Source organism: Lactuca saligna, chromosome 9, assembly GCF_052625555.1.
Source record: "Lactuca saligna cultivar CGN05327 chromosome 9, ASM5262555v1, whole genome shotgun sequence".
Lineage (NCBI taxonomy): Eukaryota > Viridiplantae > Streptophyta > Magnoliopsida > Asterales > Asteraceae > Lactuca > Lactuca saligna.
The window spans coordinates 33,575,083-33,597,145 of record NC_136425.1 but is presented as its reverse complement, the minus strand read 5'-3'; positions in this window follow the sequence as shown (position 1 = coordinate 33,597,145).

Sequence of the window (22,063 nt, the reverse complement as noted above, 5' to 3'; positions counted from 1 at the left end):
ATGGAACAATGGTAACAAAAATTCCTTTAAAAATTCCTTTAATTACTATGTCCCTTTCACATCACTTCTAATCTTAGTCCCTGTCTTGCTGGTGCATGCCTAACCTTATAAAACCCTATTGCTGAAAGATGACAGTGGCCAATGTACTATTCTTGGAGTCGCCAGCTGGAGTGGGATTCTGGTATTCAAACAGATCATCTGACTACACGACAGGCGATAACCAGACAGCTAAAGATTCTTACACTTTTCTAGTCAACTGGCTTGAAGGATTCCCCGAATACAAAATCCGAAGCTTCAGATATCCAAAGCTTCAGTTAGTAGAAACAGGAGTACTATCATTGTCCCAGTAGGAAGCACTAGATATGAAGGGTGGAGTGCATTCAGGAACATCTTGGAAGAAATAAATGAAGCATCTAATCTTTTAAAAGTGACAAGAAGCAATCTTAAGTGACTTCATCTACATCTAGTAGGAAGATGGAGGGCCAAGTGCCAAAGGTTGTTCCTGTTGAGTCAAGTAAGATCCCAGCTGTTGCCTTAGGGTCTTCTGAAAGTGGACATGTGCCAATCTTGTTGACTTCCAAGGACACATCTGCATCCAAGAAACCATCAGTATCACCTTCACTAGGGGAATATTTGTCCGAAAAAAGATCCTATTTTGATTCCATCACAAGATTCACAACTGTCTGTGGATATTATTAGACGTGAGGTTGGGAGTAAAGTAGCTGGAGTTGAACAAATTCAAGAGACCCTTCTTGTGAGAACTTTTTTTTTAAATTTATTTAATCACCATGTTTAATAACAAATTACAAGATTCCTTTTATACCCTTGAACTTAAAATTCTCAATGTCACTATACTTCCTAAATGGCTAGATCACTAAATGACATATAAATCCTTAATCAGGTACAATTCCAGCAGACTGCAGGTGTGAGTCTTTTGTTATTTTTTCAATTTAGTTTTTTTTTAATAATAATAATATATAAGTGTGTTGATGTTAACTTACAGTTGATAGGTGTCTTCTCCTTTACTAGAGAACAAAACTACAATGACACCATTATCAATATCTTTAGTTCGATAAAATCCATAACTGAGTAAAAACAAAAAATGGGAGGCTGTTGTTGCTGCTTTTCTAAAGGAGTAGAACTCAACACTTCACCCCGATTCTAACATGTTAGTATACTGTATGGGACTGTGAAACTACCATCTTACTCTTCAAGTTATCCAAATGTTAGTTTTTTTTTCTTGATTATGCAGTATCCAATAGCATCAGAGGAGCGCCAACCTTTGTCATCATCAGTTTCTGCACACTGTTTGTGGATACTCTTCAAAGAGTAGGAGCAAAAGCAGAGTTGATGTTGTATGAGGGGAAGACTCATACTGATGTGTTTGTTCAGGTAGTTTATTAAATTTACATTTTTGGTCCCTGAGTATGATTGATTTTTGCAAATTTGGTCTCTAAAAGGTTATTTTCAGCGAATTTTGGTCATGATTTGAGGTTCTTATAACGTTTTTGGTCCCTCTTCCAAAGAAAAATTGAGCTGATTTTAGAAAAATATTTTACTACCACAACTTGTAATGTTGATGCTAGCAAACGTCAAGCTTATTTTCTTCCAAATTTGGACATTTTTTCTACATTTTAGCTTCTATTATACAAATTTAATTCATGGTTTTGTTTTTTTTCTTTCTCTAGTATTTGTGGCAGATTTTTTGGTTAAACCCAATGGCACCAATGAAGTTTACTAAAAACAATCTTTCCTTAAGAAACACCATGTAGAATTTGTTTAATATAGGGTTAGTGTTGTGGCTTATGAACTTCTTTCTCAGGTATGCTTATTGTAGTTTGACTTTCATTGACAATCTTGACAGACAATAATTTGTGTAACAATAAATCTACAATTACAGCTTCAAGATTGGAATAATAGAAGGCAATTTTTACACCCTGGTAACTTCCATACTGATGGTGTTAATGATCACTTCATTTCTCAGGTAATAATTATTTACTTAATTCACATATTTTTTTATAAGTTTGAGTTTGTGATGATTAAAACGAATCCATCTATTTACTTAATTCACAGGCGATGACTGAAAACACAAGGGCATATGACATACTGAAACAAGCTCCTTTCTTGGTGCCATTTACAAGTAGAGTTAAATTATTCACAGTGAGTTCATAACTTATAAATTATAATCTATTCATAGTCATACTATTTTTTTTACTAATTACATTTTTATCAAGCTATATAGTCACAACTTGCTGCAATTAAGGAAAGGCCAGGGTCTCATTCTCTTTTAAATAGAAGCACTTTTAAAAGGTACTTTCTCCGGTTAGCAATTTCCCATGATTTTCTTTCCCTCCTTAACTTTGTAGTTACTAAGTTTAGTCTTCATCCGTTATAGGCTATCAATTTAGCAATGGGATTATGAGTTAGATATGAAAATTAAGGGGAAGTCAATTGGTCAAATAAATAAGGTCATAGGTCTTCCATTGAAGGGTTGGCCTCTAACTGTAAGTTTCCTATAGAAGTTTCTTTCAGTAATATATAGAATTTCATAGTTTACATTGGGGTTGACATAAGAATACAAATGCAGGGAATTGACCAACTACGCCCTGGTATAGGTCTTCAAGTCCAGAAACCCAATTTACAGAACCCAAATCAGTTTTATTTGGCATCACAACAACAGCAGCAACACCAACATCAATAGCAACAACAAGTATTAGCACATGCTCAGGCACAAGGAAAACTGGATGCATCACCAAATTACAGATTTTCTAGATTATCAAGAGGCAATATAATCATGAAAGATGGTCAACAGTTGAGAAACGAAGGATCTAATGGCATCTTCAAGAATGCTAAGGTACTTAACACTTTTTTTTAATATTACAAATATTTTATATTGTAAAATAATCTTTCTTGTTTTCTCAGAACATTGAGCGCCTAAAGAAGTACTTTGATATATGTGGTGGTCCAGCAAGCTTTATTCAGGTGCTTCTTTTATATTTCTTTTTAGATTGAATGCTTTGTGTAACTTCCACATGGTGCACCTTAAGTTTTCCCCTAACTTCCATTTTCATAAGTTTTCTAGGTTTAAAAAAGATTATGAAAAAAGGAAGTCATGGATCCTAAAAATGACCGACTCAGTAACTTCCACATGGTGCTCCTTAAGTTGCCTGTAACAGGCCTCTAAAAGATTCTCCTGTTCTTATGTATTTGCCTAGTAATTTGTGTTTGGTTATAAAATTACACAAATTACCATTTTACCCCTGCAAGATATGCTTATATTTACTTCCTAATTGGATGTGATACTTTGTGTAGGGTTGGAAGGAACTGGAACTGGCCTTGTTGTACATGAGAAAGCTCTTGGAAAGTGAATTGAATTTGGCTAAGTCATTATTAAGTGAGATGGGCCAATGTACAACTACTTATCCATATAATCAGCAGTTTGGAGCATTAGTCTTAAAGAATTATGAAAGGCAAGATGCAACTTTACTTAGTTGAAATTTGATGTACATAGTAGATTAGATGCAAATTTATATATTGTAAGAAATAGAATTGTATAACATTAAATTTATGCAATGGATTCTATTTTTTGTATATGATATTTTATTTTCTATTATGAAACATTAAATACAAATTTAATTTGAAAATAAGTAAATCTATAAATAATAATTTTTTTAAACATTTAGAATTATGATACGCAAAAATGTGTGTCATCTTCATTTATGACATGGCCTTTCTTGATAGAGGCTTTCTTGATACGCATTGCATGTCATTAACACGCGCGTCGTAAGGTTACGACACGTGAATGCGTGTCGTCTTCCTTTATGACAGGGCCTTCCTTGATAGGCATTGCGTGTTGTAAACGCGCGTCATAATTGCGCGTCGTAAATGAGCGTCGTCAATGCGCGTCGTCTATAGACGACGTGCAAAAGCGCGTCATCTCTCTTTATGATAGGGCCTTCCTTGACGCGCATTTGCACATCGTCTGAGCTTTTTACGACGCGCAATGAGCGTCGTAAACGGCTGTTTTTCTAGTAGTGGTGGGAGCTATTCGATGCCCGAATGTTGTTGCTTTGCGCTTTGTGGAACTCTTGAATGATGGGAGTCAGCTACTAAGCGAATATGACGATATTCGGGAGGTAGGTGACTGGCGTCATGAGGGTTTTTCAACAGCTGATGGCAAAGAAGTGTAAGTACCTAAGAAGAGACTAGGGAGTGAACTTAGTCAGATAAGTAAGCTGATAAGGGAGAGTACTTGCTGGAGAGCGAGCATGTGTAATGAGATTGGTGATCGAGGAGGTTAGGAAACTACTTAGGAAATCTGGGATGATTCGTGAGGAAAGTATGGGTAGATGTGGAAGGTAGTATGGGCTCGTACTACTGAAAGCAGAGGACTGATACTCGAAACAGGGAGAATCCCATAGGTTCTAAGTAGCAGATTGAGAGGAGATAACATGGTTTGAGTACCATGAGTAGTAGCAAACTGAGAGGAGATAACATGGTTTGAGTACCATGACTAGTAGTAGACTAAGAGGAGATAACTTGGTTCGATTACCATGAGTAGTAGCAAATTAAGAAGAGATAACATGGTTGAGTACAATGATTAGTAGTCGTTAGTGTTTCTGTCTTTACCAATTGTCTGGTTGTGGTTGTTTAGACTAAGAACTGATGTGATAAAGTGTGGGGCCAAAGGGCCATGTCGGACGAACTTCAATACAGCGTACATTAAGAGGGATATTGAGTTAGATCCCAAGATATTTTATTGGTGAGATGCCAGTTGGATTCACAAGACTCAAGGATGAGTAGAGATGGTGTTTCATGGAGGATTGTGATCTGAGAAGACCAATCGTTCGATAGTGAAGATATCACTTTCTGTGATGAGAATTGTGCTACCTCTATTTCTTGTGTGGAGCGAAAGGGATAACGAGCTTCCGGTTTCAAAGTTGGAGGTAAACCACATGGGGTAACATGTGGTTGCTACCTTTTCACCAGAGTATTTGGCTAGTATGTCTGATGCAAGGTATTTGTTATATCATGAGAGAGTCATTAGTAGGGACTGAGATGGATGTGGACAACGGTATGCATTCATTGAATGCAGTAAGGCATAATCAGTAGTAGTCCGGGTTATCAAGAGGAATATATCGGGGCGGTGGCCCTCGTGGTTTACATCAGACATCGATGGTGAGAGTGGGATCTCTTGCTTCTATAATGATCCACATGATCGAATGTTGGTTGAGGGATCAGGGATGAGATGTGTGATGGTGCATTACTATCAGACAGATGGTGACGTCTACTTTGGAACAGTTTAGATGTTCAGTAGTGTGTCGGTATGGGATTTTGGTTACTAGGGGCAGCCACGTTGGAAAGTTTCCAGGGATTTCATCTGAGATTTGGGATATTTGGAGTTGCATGGTCTTTAGTAAAAGATCATCGAGTGTTATGTGGTACATTTCAAAGTAAGTGATTTGTACCTGGTGAAACAGTATGTGGTGTAGTCTATTGGTATGCCAATTGGCGATGGTTCAAACCATAAGTGGGGGAGAACTAGGGTATTTTGTTGAGAGGATCAACAAACCGTGCAAGTAAGGTTAGAGGATGGGTTATGAAGATCTGCGACACGGACTTACGAGACGTGGGTTATGGGTAGACAAGGTCAGATACAAAGCGATATGATGTATGTGTATATGCTTAAGAAAGGATGAGTGAATCCATGGCAGGTGGCCTTTGGTCAGAGAATTTATTGTGGCCAAGGATTTTTCGCGTATACAAATGTTGATTACGAGGCGGTTGGGTCGCTAAGGTCAAGGTGCAATAGCTGAGATTTGCGGGTTTAAGTATAGATTGTGATCTATACTCAAGGAGGGGCAACAATTGATTTTTCAACCAATTTTTATCAACGTGTTTTCAGTCATTGATGATTCCTCCGTGTTTCAATTTATGAGATTAGAGTATTTCAAGGTTATGAGCTGTGTGAGTGAAGATCAGTGGTTGAGGCAAGACATCGTGAGATGTTGTGATGGTGTACTGAGGTACCCGAGTATGATGTCCTAATTTTTGGTCATGTTGAGACTCGAGTTGTGAGATGGAAAGTGGAGTACTGAATGACTATTATTCTAGTGGGAATCCATCAGTTAATTATCGTTGGAGTGGGACTGTCTAAGGGTGTATCTGTGCTGAGAAAAGTGCCTTGCCTACGAGAATTTACATAAGGAGTGGTGGTCTATAAGCTAGGTGGGTGTGTGCACCTATCGCTGTTGGACTACGAAGCATGAGTTAGTGAACTCAGTGTAGTAATGACTTGATGATAAGATTATGGGGGTGATAAGAGAGCGAGTGGATCCAAGTAGGAGTAATAAATTGGGATTATCAGGGGAACACCATGGAGTAAGCCCATGGAGTATCGTCATACTGCAAAGGCTTATAGTATTCACCAGTCAGCGAGAGAGTGTTGTGATACTTGTTGAGTTTTTAGCATAATAACACTCCTAAGTGTACATGCAACCCTAAATACCTTGGATCTATGTTTCCTCTATTATACATGCAAATATGAATATTCCAAGGTATTACCCTATCTAGCATACAATCTTATATACTAGGATAACAAAACTAGATAGAATACATACCTTGTTGTTGTAACTTGTCTTCATGAAGCTTGAATGCCTAGTGCACCAAGTGTGACACATCAAATGGTTCACACAACACCATGAACACTTGGAATAACCATGAGAAGAAAACACTCCAAGCTCAAATTGACTAGCCCTCACATCTGTATCACTTGTGCCAATTTCTTGAGCTAAAGGGTCCTTATATAGTGTGCACATTAGGGTTACACCATGTAACCCATGACTTTACCCATTCCTAATGCTCCATGGGTTTTAACCTCCATGGAGTATCCATGGGCCACCACATGGGTTAAACCCAACGTAAGGAATTTTGGATCATAAGCCCACATATATAAGAATGAATGATTTACACAATCAATCCTTATATATTTAATTAGTCTCTTTTGATCACTAAATTAAGTCCAAATTAACTCTTGATCAATACTAGTTAAATAACATGATTTCATATTAATATATTAGAATTTATAATATATTAATATGTCACAAATGTCTTCTTCTCACAAAACGGTCTATCCAAATGTCCCGATGCCATGCAACCCAAATGGATCATGCCGAGTCGGGTCAAGTCTTAACAATTATAGTTATAGACTTAGACATTAATCCAACAATATCCCACTTGGATAAGTCAAAAACTATTATTGAGTATGACTTCAAACCCCGACAAGCAATCGTAGCTCTCAAAAGCTTCTGTCGAACTCTGACGTGTTAACTGAACTCTGATCTTGTCAATGACTTGTCCATTAGATAAGGGATCATATATTCTTCCATTCTAGATATCAAATGGACTGAGACATGGATTATAATCACTCTCTTTGTCCATTTGTCGTTTCTTGATTTTCGATTTATGATGACTGACTGACTGAACAAATCAAATCAGTCTTGGATTGGCCAAGCACTCACATGTATCATAATTAAATCATCGAGGGGCCCATAAATATCGCTTTTATCCTGAAGGTAAAAGGAATGGGTAAACTTCGACTCATATGGCTTGTTCCACTACTTGTTGAATCATACACAAAGGTACGTTTTATGACATCGAGTTACCAATGCAGTTTCGTGCAATAAATGTATAACCAACTCATAGTAACAACTCATATCTCTAGGTTTGAAGAATATAAGATATTATCGTCTCATGATCACTCGTGATAAAATCCATGAAGTGATTCCAATGAGCGCGGGTTGAATCCAATACTCAGAACTTATGAGCACTCATGAGTGTTGTAGCACCACTTTGTCCAACATCTTAGACCTCTACAAGCCAACCCATGACAGTCTTGATTCATATCTACTTCCAACATATGACCGAATGTGGATGATTTGAATAACTTAGTCATTTGGAAGAATGACCTAGTTTATTCTGGAAGTCAAAACATTCAAAATGAAACACAAGAATAATTGAATCTGATATGCTATCAAAACCTATGAACATAAATAAAACACTTTTTATTTATCACCATACTGATTACTCATTATTCATTGTTTCGGTTTTATCAACTTTATCCTTGAATTAAAAACACTAGTTGTCCCATGCTCTAAGCATGTACACTATGTTTTTCTAAGCAATAGCTTTGCCATACACCAAGTATGCACTCTATGTTTGTCTATGATCCTTACTTTGTGAAATAAACCAATTGAACATAATTTCAATTATTCTAATTCCACACTCCCAAATCCTTATTGAAAATGTAAGAATTTCAAATTCATATCATTTATCAAAATCTGTTAGATTTTAAACTTATATGCACAGATCCTCTTGTAATGACTTTGTACAAAGTCATAAAGACTTGTCAAAAGACATTACAGAGTATTCCAATGTAGATCAATTCCATGGGAAACATCCTTCTTGCATTAAGTTTTTCTAATCTTACACAAATTGAATAACTTCCACCTATGGAATCATTTCCATATTCCCATTTTGACTATCACTTCTGAACTAGAGTTACCTCTTTTTAGAGTATGTCAATATGGTCCTTCCAAAAATTAACACTATACTTCTAACTGTCCCTGAGCAACCAATCTTTGGTAAAACTTAGATTTTCCTCGACAATTGCTTAATCAGTTTAGTCATATCCAATTCTAGACCTTTTCCTCTTAATGCCCCATGCATTTGGAAAATTTTGAAAGGATAAATATTATAGCACATGCAATCAATCTTGTACCCAAATCATATGGGACATGATGTCTCACATAAAGACATGATTCTAGACCAGTCTTTTGCTACAATATTTCTATTTGCCAAGTTCTCATAATTCAGACTATGAAAAGGGATGTCGTAATCGTAATCGAATTTTAGAACGCAAATAATAGATCCATATAAAGAATTTCCTTATGTTGATCCATTCCAACATAACATTCATATATATATATATATATATATATATATATATATATATATATATATATATATATATATATATATATATATATATATATATATATACTTGACTAAATTTGATGAAAATCTCACGATCTAAGCTTATAGATTTGAGATGAAGTGTGATTTCCTCTCCCTTAGTTATAGCAAAACAACGTTTTCCCAATTGAAACCTTTTGTTCTCTATAATTAACATTGCTAACTTGCAACTCTAACAATAATTATCATGCTCCCACTAACATAATGATTATTAGCATAACACATATGTTCCCACTAGCTTTGACATGTACTCAGAAATTAGTTGGACTTCTAGAAGTCAATACTTTACTGACTTTCTTACCAAAGTTCAGATTTCTGAGACGAGATTGCCTTGATAAGACTTTATCAAAATCATACACCTTATCTTAGATAGCTCACAGGTGTGTCTAAAAAATTTTAGAACTATGAAAAGGGATGCCTTAATCATAGTCTCAATGGTTTAGATCTTTGCTATCTACTTCAAATCTACTTGGTGGAAGTGTTTCCTTACCATCATTTTCATGAATCGGAGAGAAACCTTATGACCCTTAGATTTCATGGTGTATATGTTCTTATCCATGTGAATTGTCAAAACCATAGTCACAAGACAAGGATAATGACAAATCCAAACACAAATGGACTGAACTCAATCTTAATTTGTAACGCCTGTGTTTCCAGGCTTGCCATTTTTAGCAATATAATGGTCTAGGTTAACATTTGTAACCCGTTTTGAAATAATAAGATTTTATTATTTGAGTATTATGTGTTTTGTGCTTAATTGCTTAATTATGTGGTTTGATTAATTAAGAATAAAAATAAGAGTCAAAATTTAAGTGTAAATTAAACGTGATATCTTTAGATAATGTTGTAGTAGTTGAAACAAGGTTTCCGGAGATATAAAGAATGCCGAAATCCGAGTTATAACGAGGAAGTTATGACCTGTCGAAGTTTCGCGACAAAACCGACAACGCTGGATAACGTAAAAAGTGAGATTTACGTTAAAGCGATATTTAGCCTTAGTGATCTAAACGAGAATCGAAGATCTCGTTGTTAGTATCAAAGCGATAAAAAGTTAGGCGAGAACGGACGTCAAACGAAGAAGTTATGAATTTATAATGAAATTTTCTGTCCCGGCCTATTAAAAATAAATAATAAAAATAAATTCAAAATTAGCCGACGGAGTCTAAACGAAAGTTGTAGAGCGTAGTCTCACCTTTCCGTGGATATAAAGAACGTCGAAAACGGAGTTCGTATGAAGAAGATATGAATTTCCGAAGTTTATTAATTAATTTGTATTTATTTTTAAATCAAAATTCGGAAGCATTATCCGAAGGCGAGTCACAGGTCTGATCCGACTTACGTGCCGCGTAAGTGAGTACGCTCCGCGTACTCCGAAAGTGTCGACATCGCAGCAAGTGGCTTCGGATACGTAAGCGATGATGTTTCTCGGACCAGTACGCCCCACGTACGAGAGGCTTCCAGCCTCCTATAAATAGGATGCGAGGGGTCCGGGTTTAATTGCTAATTTGCTCTCGTTTTTGTGCCGAAGCTCTGCGTTTTTACCCCCGAAGTCATCCCGAAGCCCCGGTAATATTCCCGAGTCCCGAAGCGAGTCCCGAGATCCCGAAGATCCCGAGAAGTGCGGTTTCCGAGCCGAAGCTCTGCCCACTAGAAGTTCGATTTTCGTAGAGATCTTCCAGATCTGCTGAGGATTACGACTTCTGCAAGCCGTAGTACTATCCGATCATCTTCTGATCAAGTGAGTGTATACTACCTTTCATAAACGCAATAATAATACAAGTATGGTTCGAGGGTATTAAGTTTATTGTCGTTTATACGTGTGAATGTGTTGTTACTTTCTCATAACGTATAACTATGAAGTATTTTATACGAGATACGTGTTATGTGTATATTTTGTTGTTATGTGTGTGAATTTATTTCACTTTCTTCTATCTTACATATATGATTATTTCTATATGAAATACGTGTTATGTGTGTGTGCCTCATCTATTATATGGAAAATTTATTGATCAAGCATGTCATACAGGTTTTGAAAATATGTATAAAAATGTATGTTTTTATCTACTAATATGTTGGGTAGAACATGGGTAGATAGTTGGTGTGTAATAAACAGATGAGAGGCCTCGTTGTTGTTTTGATCCAGTCATCTAGCGGAATTTAGATGACGACCACGGACTTTTCTAGATAGTCCAGTGGAACGCTAGCAGGCTCATAACTGTAGGTGTTAATGAACTTGGGTGTTCATTCGCTGTATTCCATCCCCCTCATGGTTGCCTTATTTGACTTATATTGCTGAGGAAACCCCGCAGTATGTGTTGTGTCCCCGATGAAAATATTCTTAGATTAGGTCCCTTGTGTTAGTTATTTTAGGGACGTAAAGTGAGAATAACGGGAATGGGTAACTGGGTTATTGTTGGTTGATAATAATTAATCTAATTATTTATTGTGGGTTGAAAACCCTATATGCTCACCAGGCTCCCAAGCCTGACCTACTCAGTTTTATTTGTATTACAGGAAGTGGCGCAAGGGCGTAAGATGGATGAAGCATCAAGTTGTTTTGTTTACAAGTCTGTATATGTAAATATTTGTTGAATGACTTGTAATGTTATCGTTTATGCTTATTGGTCTGTATCGGAACATGACACCCGAGTTTTGATTATAATGAAAATACATTTCTTTTATGAAATGCTTCGGTAAACATTGTTTTATCATGTTTTGTTTTTGGGAACAAATTCCGCAACTCTTTCAAATCAAAAGGATTTACTCTGAATTTATTTTAAAAGCATAAATGAAAATTGGTCTTTTCTGGCCGAGATTTCGGGGATGTCACAAGCACTAGTTTATTTTAGGAAAGTTGCCTAAAATGCTTTTATGTGCTAAATGTTATATGTTGCCATATATGATATTATATGTTCGGATCTATGGTCTGTTGCCGACCGGATCTAGAAACTTTATGTGTGTAGGATTCTAAGCGTACGTCTACGATATTAGAACTAGCATGTAAACGTTTCGGAGTGATAAGGATGATTTGAATATCTATCGTGAATAAGGATCTAATTTCACCTTATTTGGTGTGTAGATCAAAATGGTGAGAACAAGAAGTGGAGTTGGAAATGCTGATGAAAACAGGAATCAACCACCAGTGATTGAACAAAGACCTGTTGTAGCAGCAGCACCTGAGCCAATAACCATGGCTGGTGTACAATTGATGATTCAGACGATGTTGGATCGTCAAATGGATGAAACTAGACGGTTGCTTCAACAAAATCGTGAAGAATTGTCAATTCGTGTGGAAGAGCCTGAATTAAATGAAGAGCACTCGGAAGGTGGAAACTTTAGTGGGTCTGTTGGTCCAGCCAACCCACCGATTGTTAGGCAAGACAACCGCGATGGAAGGAATGATGGAATGGGATGCAAGTACAAGGACTTTTTGACTTGCAAACCATCGACCTTCAATAAAAAGGAGGATCCGATTGGGGTTATGGATTGGATCTCCGAAATGGAGCTAGCCTTCATGACGTGTGGCTGCAGAGGTAAGTTGCAAACTATCTATGCCGTGCGTCAATTCCGAGGTGGAGCCGTTCGTTGGTGGAACACTCTAGGGAAGACTTTGAGCCCTAATGAGCCACTGCAATTGTCATGGGCAGAGTTCTTGGTGCAGTTTAAGCGCAAGTTCTGCTCGGCTCAAAATCTATTGGAGTTGGAGAACAAGTTCCTGACATTGACTAAAGGCAGCATGTCAGTTGATGAATACACCAACAACTTCACCGATAAGATGGAGTTTGCCTTGCGTATCGTTCCAGATGAGCTGACTAAGGTGGATCGGTATGCGAAGGGACTTCCATGGGAGTACGATGTGCCAGTACGTCAGGCACTTACTCTAGAGGCAGCTATCTGGGCTGTCAAGTCTGTTGAGAACATGATCAAGGGGAGAACCACCAACAAGGTTGAGGTTGGTGAGAAGAGGAAGTTTGAGGGAACATCTGGTTCCGGTAAGAAAAGTAAATTTTCGAAATCTGATTCGAAAAGGTTTGGTGGGGGAAAAGGGGGAGAAGCGAAGTGGTGTGATAAGTGTAAGAAAAAGCACTTTGGGAAATGTAGCGAGGATGTGACCTGCTACAAGTGTGGAAAGGTTGGAAATTTTGCCCATGAATGTCCGAACAACAAAAGGATGTGTTTTGGTTGTAATGAAGAGGGGCATATTTTCAAAGACTGTCCGAAGAAGAAGGAGGCAGCTAAGCCCAACATTCCACCAAAGCCGAAGGCGAGAGCATTCCAGATGACACTGGAAGCTGCTAAGGATGAAGCTGATGTCGCTTCAGGTACCTTTCTCGTTAACAATTTGCCTGCCCAAATTTTATTTGATTCTGGAGCCAACTACTCCTTTATATCGCATGAATTTGGTAGAAAACTAGCTTTTCCTGTTGATAGACTAGATGATGCTTTATTAGTCGAAGTTGCTAGTGGCAAGTTTGTACCTGTTAGCCATCGTATGAAAAACATCTGAATCGACTTGAATGGGAATAAGTTCCACGAGGAATTATTGCCTATCGAACTTAATGGTGTCGGCATCGTGTTGGGAATGGATTGGCTCAGTGCCAATGATGCCGAAATTTATGCAAGAAGAAGATAGTTAAAGTAAACCCGCCTGGAAAACAATCGTTTATGGTGTATGGGGACAAACGCCGAGTGAATTCTGGAATCATTTCCCTAATGAAAGCCAGAAAGTGTTTGACCAAGGGATGTACATCATATTTAGCATTCGTGATTGATGCTAAGAAGGAAAAGAAGGTGATGCAAAGTATTCCAGTGGTGTGTGATTATCCAGAAGTATTTCCCGAAGATCTTCCTGGATTACCTCCTGATAGACAAGTGGAGTTCAGAATTGACTTGTTGCCAGGAACCATGCCAATAGCAAAAGCACCTTATCGATTAGCACCAACGGAGATGAAGGAGCTAATGATGCAACTTCAGGAGTTGTTGGACAAAGGTTTCATTAGACCTAGTTCATCACCCTGGAGAGCTCCGATGCTATTCGTGAAGAAGAAAGATGGAAGTATGAGAATGCGCATCGATTACAGAGAGCTGAATAAGGCAACAATAAAGAATAGATATCCGTTGCCAAGGATTGATGACCTATTTGATCAATTGCAAGGTTCGAGTTATTTCTCAAAGATCGATCTTAGGTCAGGATATCATCAGCTGAAAGTAAGAGAGCAGGATATAGAGAAGACTACGTTCAGAACTAGATATGGACACTACGAGTTCTTGGTTATGTCGTTTGGACTAACCAATGCTCCGGCAGCATTCATGGATTTAATGAATAGGGTTTGTAATCCGTTCCTTGATAAATCCGTGATAGTGTTCATCGACGACATTCTGATTTACTCAAAAAGCCAGGAGGAGCATGGCAGACACTTGCGAGAAGCGTTAGAAGTTTTGAAGAAGGAGAAGTTGTATGCTAAGTTCTCCAAATGTGATTTTTGGATTCGAGAAGTCCAATTTTTGGGTCACGTGGTCAACCAAAAAGGGATAATGGTTGATCCAGCGAAGATTGAAGCTGTGATGAAGTGGGAACAACCGAAAAGTCCCACGGAGATCCGAAGCTTTTTAGGATTAGCCGGATATTACCGAAGGTTTATCCAAGGCTTTTCTTCGATCGCTTGTCCGTTGACAGCTTTGACCCACAAAGGAGCTACTTATGCTTGGAGTGATAAGCATAAAAAAGCATTCGAGAAGTTAAAGAAGAAGCTATGCGAGGCACCGATACTTTCTCTACCCGATGGAGTTGAAGACTTCGCCATTTATAGCGATGTGTCTGGGGTTGGATTGGGTTGTGTTTTGACCCAAAGAGAAAAGGTGATAGCATATGCGTCTCGACAGCTGAAGGAGCATGAAAAGAATTACCCAACTCATGATTTGGAGTTGGCAGCAGTAGTTTTTGCTCTGAAAATATGGAGGCATTACCTTTATGGCACAAAGTGCAAACTTTTCACTGATCATAATAGTCTCCGATATCTCTTTAATCAGAAGGAATTGAATATGAGGCAACGACGCTGGCTGGAATTACTCAAGGACTACGACTGTGAGATACTTTACCATCCCGGTAAGGCTAATGTTGTTGCTGATGCTCTCAGTTGGAAAGTCAATCTTGAAAGGAAAAGGCCAAGAGCGTTGAGAATTGAAGTTGTCTCGACCATTGTGGAAAGTATAAAGAAAGCTCAAGAGGAAGCTTCTGAGAAAAATGACCGAAAGGAGGAACGTTTGGGTAAAACGTTGGTGTTTGGTACAAACGGTCATGGACTGAAGGTATTCCAAGATCGTATTTGGGTACCTAAGTCGGGAGGAATTAGAGATCTTCTGATGGAAGAAGCTCACATGAGCTAAAGTATTCGATTCATCCCGGTAGCACTAAAATGTATAGCGACCTGAAACCCTTTTACTGGTGGCCGACGATGAAGCTTGATGTTGCAAAGTATGTGGCTGAGTGTGTGACTTGTGCGAGAGTCAAGACACAACATCAGAAACCGTACGGGAGTTTAGAACCTTTACCTGTGCCTATGGGTAAGTGGGAAGACATTGATATGGATTTTGTCACTAAACTACCCAGAACAAAAAATGGTCACGACATGGTTTGGGTGGTCGTTGATCGATTCACTAAGAGTGCGCATTTCATAGCAGCCAGGGAGAAATGGTCTATGGAAAAGCTTGCGAATTCTTATGTGAAGGAAATTGTGAGACTTCACGGTGTTCCGCTAACAATTGTGTCGGATCGTGATTGTCGTTTCACCTCAAGGTTTTGGAAATGTCTACAAGAGGAAATGGGTACCAAGTTATGTTTAAGTACAGGTTACCATCCGCAGACTGATGGTCAGAGTGAAAGAACGATACAAACACTTGAAGATATGCTGAGAGCATGTACCTTGGAATTCCTAGGTAATTGGGATGAACATTTACCGTTGGTAGAATTTTCCTATAACAATAGTTTTCACTCGAGCATTAAGATGGCACCTTACCAAGCTTTGTATGGACAAAAGTGTCGTACGCCGTCTAGTTGGCTTGAGGCTGGGGAAAAGCAGTTTATGGGACCGGAGATGGTTCATCAAACTGCTGAAAAATTGAAAGTAATTAGGGAAAGAATGTTAGCGGCTCAGGATCGTCAAAAGAGCTATGCTGACAAAAAGCGAAGACCGATAACTTTTGAGGTTGGGGATTCGGTTTTGCTTAAAGTCTCGCCGTGGAAGGGACTTATAAGATTTGGAAAAGGGGAAAGTTGAGTCCAAGGTTTATTGGACCGTTTAAAGTTCTTCAGAGGATTGGGAACCAAGCTTACAAGCTCGAATTGCCCGAAGAACTGAATGGAATTCACAACACTTTCCATGTGTGTTATTTGAGGAAGTTCACGGGAGAAGTTCCCGATATAATTCCAATTTCCGAATTGAGAATTGATGAGAACAAAAGGTTGATTGAAGAACCAGAGGCAATTGTTGACCGAAAGACTAAGAAGTTGCGACGCAACATGGTCGAGTTAGTGCTTGTCCGATGGAAACACACGAATGGGCCGAATCTCACCCGGGAGATGGAGAGTGACATGAGGAGTCGCTATCCACATTTGTTTGTTGATGTGTGATTCTGGGGACGGAATCATTCTAAGGTGGAGAGAATTGTAACGCCTGTGTTTCCAGGCTTGCCATTTTTAGCAATATAATGGTCTAGGTTAACCTTTGTAACCCGTTTTGAAATAATAAGATTTTATTATTTGAGTATTATGTGTTTTGTGCTTAATTGCTTAATTATGTGGTTTGATTAATTAAGAATAAAAATAAGCATCAAAATTTAAGTGTAAATTAAACTTGATATCTTTAGATAATGTTGTAGTAGTTGAAACAAGGTTTCCGAAGATATAAAGAATGCCGAATTCCGAGTTATAACGAGGAAGTTATGACCTGTCGAAGTTTCGCGACAGAACCGACAACGCTGGATAACGTAAAAAGTGAGATTTACGTTAAAGCGATATTTAGCCTTAGTGATCTAAACGAGAATTGAAGATCTCGTTGTTAGTATCAAAGCGATAAAAAGTTAGGCGAGAACGGACGTCAAACGAAGAAGTTATGAATTTATAACGAAATTTTCTGTCCCGGCTTATTAAAAAAAAATAATAAAAATAAATTCAAAATTAGCCGACGGAGTCTAAACGAAAGTTGTAGAGCGTAGTCTCACCTTTCCGTGGATATAAATAACGTCGAAAACGGAGTTCGTAGAGATCTTCCAGATCTGCTGAGGATTACGACTTTTGCAAGCCGTAGTGCTGTCCGATCATCTTCTGATCAAGTGAGTGTATACTACCTTTCATAAACGCAATAATAATACAAGTATGGTTCGAGGGTATTAAGTTTATTGTCATTTATACGTGTGAATGCGTTGTTACTTTCTCATAACGTATAACTATGAAGTATTTTATACGAGATACGTGTTATGTGTATATTTTGTTGTTATGTGTGTGAATGTATTTCACTTTCTTCTATCTTACATATATGATTATTTCTATATGAAATACGTGTTATGTGTGTGTGCCTCATCTGTTATATGGAAAATTTATTGATCAAGCATGCTATACAGGTTTTGAAAATATGTATAAAAATGTATGTTTTTATCTACTAATATGTTGGGTAGAACATGGGTAGATAGTTGGTATGTAATAAACAGATGAGAGGCCTCGTTGTTGTTTTGATCCAGTCATCTAGCGGAATTTAGATGACGACCACGGACTTTTCTAGATAGTCCAGTGGAACGCTAGCAGGCTCATAACCTGTAGGTGTTAATGAACTTGGGTGTTCATTCGCTGTATTCCATCCCCCTCATGGTTGCCTTATTTGACTTATATTGCTGAGGAAACCCCGCAGCATGTGTTGTCACCCCGATGAAAATATTCTTAGATTAGGTCCCTTGTGTTAGTTATTTTAGGGACGTAAAGTGAGAATAACGGGAATGGGTAACTGGGTTATTGTTGGTTGATAATAATTAATCTAATTATTTATTGTGGGTTGAAAACCCTATATGCTCACTAGGCTCCCAAGCCTGACCCACTCAGTTTTATTTGTATTACAGGAAGTGGCGCAAGGGCGTAAGATGGATGAACCATCAAGTTGTTTTGTTTACAAGTCTGTATATGTAAATATTTGTTGAATGACTTGTAATGTTATCGTTTATGCTTATTGGTCTGTATCGGAACATGACACCCCGAGTTTTGATTATAATGAAAATACATTTCTTTTATGAAATGCTTCAGTAAACATTGTTTTATCATGTTTTGTTTTTGGGAACAAATTCCGCAACTCTTTCAAATCAAAAGGATTTACTCTGAATTTATTTTAAAAGCATAAATGAAAATCGGTCTTTTCTGGCCGAGATTTCCGGGATGTCACATAATTTCTTGCCACCTAGCAGCTCAAGGCCTACCATTGCTTCCAAGTTGTTATGCAACCAATTAAGAACTCTAAGACCTCATATGCAAAGCCAACTTTAACTGGAATGGGCACAGAAATAGAAATATGTCAACACGATAGGTTATAAACCTCACGTCATGTGCTAGTGTTAAACTACATGTTTTTATTCTTGATTAGATCTTGAAATTATTTTCAGGATCTTTAAGACTCCCACTATCCTCTTAACATATAAGACTAGCTTGCCAAATATTCAAGAAATAGTTTGGATTCTTTATCAAGACAAACACTTCATACAATTGGTCTTAGTTGGTCTTTGTTTTATCGAAAACATAACAACTTACCAATTTCAAATGTACAAAAGTAGGATACTTTTACTCTTACATTTGACTAGTGTTAAGAAACCTTCCTTTAAGATATGTCACTCAAGTTACAATCTTGGAGTATGACTCTAAGAATTGTTTTTGGAACGAGATATGCATCATCTTTTTGATTTAACCACTTCAACAATTCATAGCTCCTCTTCTTAGCTATCAGAATGCACTTAGAGGATGAATTGTGATAAGGTCTCTTCATCATTAAGATGATCATATAACATGATACTAAAGTACTCTCCCATCTTTTCAGATTTGAGAAACTTTTACCCTTCTGCCTAATTTGATTCTTCTCATTCATTCTGCCATACATTGAAAATTCTCCAATGTATCAGAATTACACTTAAACTTGTAAGTGTAACCATATTTACTAAACTTTAGTAAATCATGATGAATAGTCTTATAGATCTTTTGTGATGGACTTGATTAGTGCACAGGAATGTGTACTCGATCCTTAGTCCCTCACTTGACTCACATATAAATGTGAGCACGGAACTACTCTTAATTTTCCAAAGCTGAAAGTTCTCATTCATCATACTGTACAACTTGTATGATTCCAAGTTTCTATCCAACTGAAAACTTGGTGATGAGAAGCTTTCCTTATTTGGTAAATTTAGACACTACCACAAAAGAAAGAATCAAATTCATATTTCAAATATTGCTAGAAACATACAAACATCACGTTTTATTTATTTATAAAATGCGGAAAAAACTTTTCCTTACAATGCAACTTTAAATGAAAACTATACTATTACATGTTTCCTAGCAATTTATCATAACTCCTAAGAGTAGCTCAAGAATCTGATCTTCAATCAAGCAATACAAATCCATCTTTGCGATCAGATTCAACATACTCTTTATTTAAGTTTCCTTCGCTTTTACTTTGGTTCTTAAAACATCAACATGTGACCCAGTCACATGATGTAATAAGAATCTTAGAATAGAAACTTAATCGAGTTATATAGTGGACTTTACCTAAAGTAGAGTCAAACTTATTGACTTTACCAGCCTTACGATCTTTCAGGTAAATTTGGCAGCTTCACAACCAATGCCCTTTCCTTTGGGCAATAGAACCATATGGACCCTTTGGGAATGGTACATGGGACAATCTCAAACTTAGCCTTTCTCTTTACCATTTGGTCAACCGAGTTGACTATGGCCAATCCCTTTCCAATAGGAAGAGAAAGCTTTTACTGGGTAGCCAATGCAACCATTGTCAATGTCCATAGAAGATTTGGAAGGTTGATCTACTAATCAAATTTGCTTTACCAAAGCTCCAAATCATTGCTGATTCAGCAGTACCAACTCGGCTAACGACCCTCCAGCAGTCAAGGAAGCGGTGGGTGAGAGTGCACACCCATTAAACTGCCATTTTATAGGCAGTAACCTTATACCCCCCCCCCCCCTTATAGACCGACTTCGTGAATGAGGCCTACTAATGGTAAGACGACTTGATCTTATACATATATATATATATATATATATATATATATATATATATATATATATATATATTATTAACTTATAATATTATAAAGTATAAGGGTTGAATTTTAACTTTTAAAATTCTAAGGGTTTAATTGGAATTAAAGTATTCATGGGAAAACTTTACAAATTCCAAAACTTGAGGGCAAGTTTTGAAACTATTCAAAACTTTTCATTTCATAACTTATGAGTTTAATGGTTCATTAAATTGAAGACTCTTCATTTTTTGTGTAACCTCTTATTGTTTAATAACACGTTTAAAGAAGTGACTCTTAAACATCCATAAATTGAGGACAAGTTACGGAGTCATAATACTATTTAATGAAAAAAACTCTTCATTTTTATGTAACCTATGATACTTTTATGAGTTTTAAGATTCATAAATGTGACCTTTTATGTAAGTTCAGGACAAGTTACAAAAACACGTTTTATGAACTACCTCTAGATTAATTAGGATTGAAAACAACTAAAACACAATTTTTTTTCATTAATTTAAACTACCTCTAGATTAATTAGGATTGAAAACAACTAAAACACAATTTTTTTTTTCATTAATTTAAACTAACTCGTAAATCAAGGAAACATAAAAATTTTGGTAATCCATAGCTTATGGAGTTAAATGCTTGTTTTATGATGAAACTTTTCATGTTCCATAACTTAAGAATAAGTTATGGAATTCTTTAAAACATTAACACCAAATTTTGTAACTCCATAACAAAAAATTTGAATCAATTTTTTTTAAACCTTTTCATATCCATAACTTATGGAGGTTAAAAAAACACTCTTTAGATCAAACTTTTAAAACTAATAAAATAATCATATCATTTTATCTTGTACTAAATTTTACCTAATTCAACTCATATAGCAAATGATTCAAATTTTACAAATAATTAGTTTTTCACAAAAACAAGTAATTATCTTAATATTTGACAAACGTCATGTTTTTTTCCCTTTTTTTTTCAATTTTGAAAATAAAACATTTGCATCAATATAACAGAAAACAACCCATGGCTCTGATACCACTATTGGGTTTTTAGCATACTAACACTCCTAAGTATACATACAACCCTAAATACCTTGGATCTATGTTTTCTCTATTATACATGCAAATATGAATATTCCAAGGTATTACCCTATCTAGTATACAATCTTATGTACTAGGATAACAAAACTAGATAGAATACATACCTTGTTATTGTAACTTGTTTTCATGAGACTTGAGTGCCTAGTTCCCCAAGTGTGACACCACAAATGGTTCACACAACACCATAAACACTTAGAATAGCCATGAGAAGAAGACACTCCAAGCTCAAATTGACTAGCCCTAACATATGTATCACTTGTGCCAATTTCTTGAGCTAAATGGGTCCTTATATAGTGTGCACATTAGGGTTACACCATGTAACCCATGACTTTACCCATTCCTTATGCTCCATGGGTTTTAACCTCCATGGAGTATACATGGTCCACCACATTGGGTTAAACCCAACATAAGGAATCTTGGATCATAAGCCCACATATATAAGAATGAATGATTTACACAATCAACCCCCATATATTTAATTAGTCTCTTTTGATCACTAAATTAAGTCCAAATTAATTCTTGATCAATACTAATTAAATAAAATGATTTCATATTAATATATTAGAACTTATAATATATTAATATGTCACACAAATGTCTTCTTCTCACAAAACGGTCTATCCAAATGTCCCGATGCCATGCAA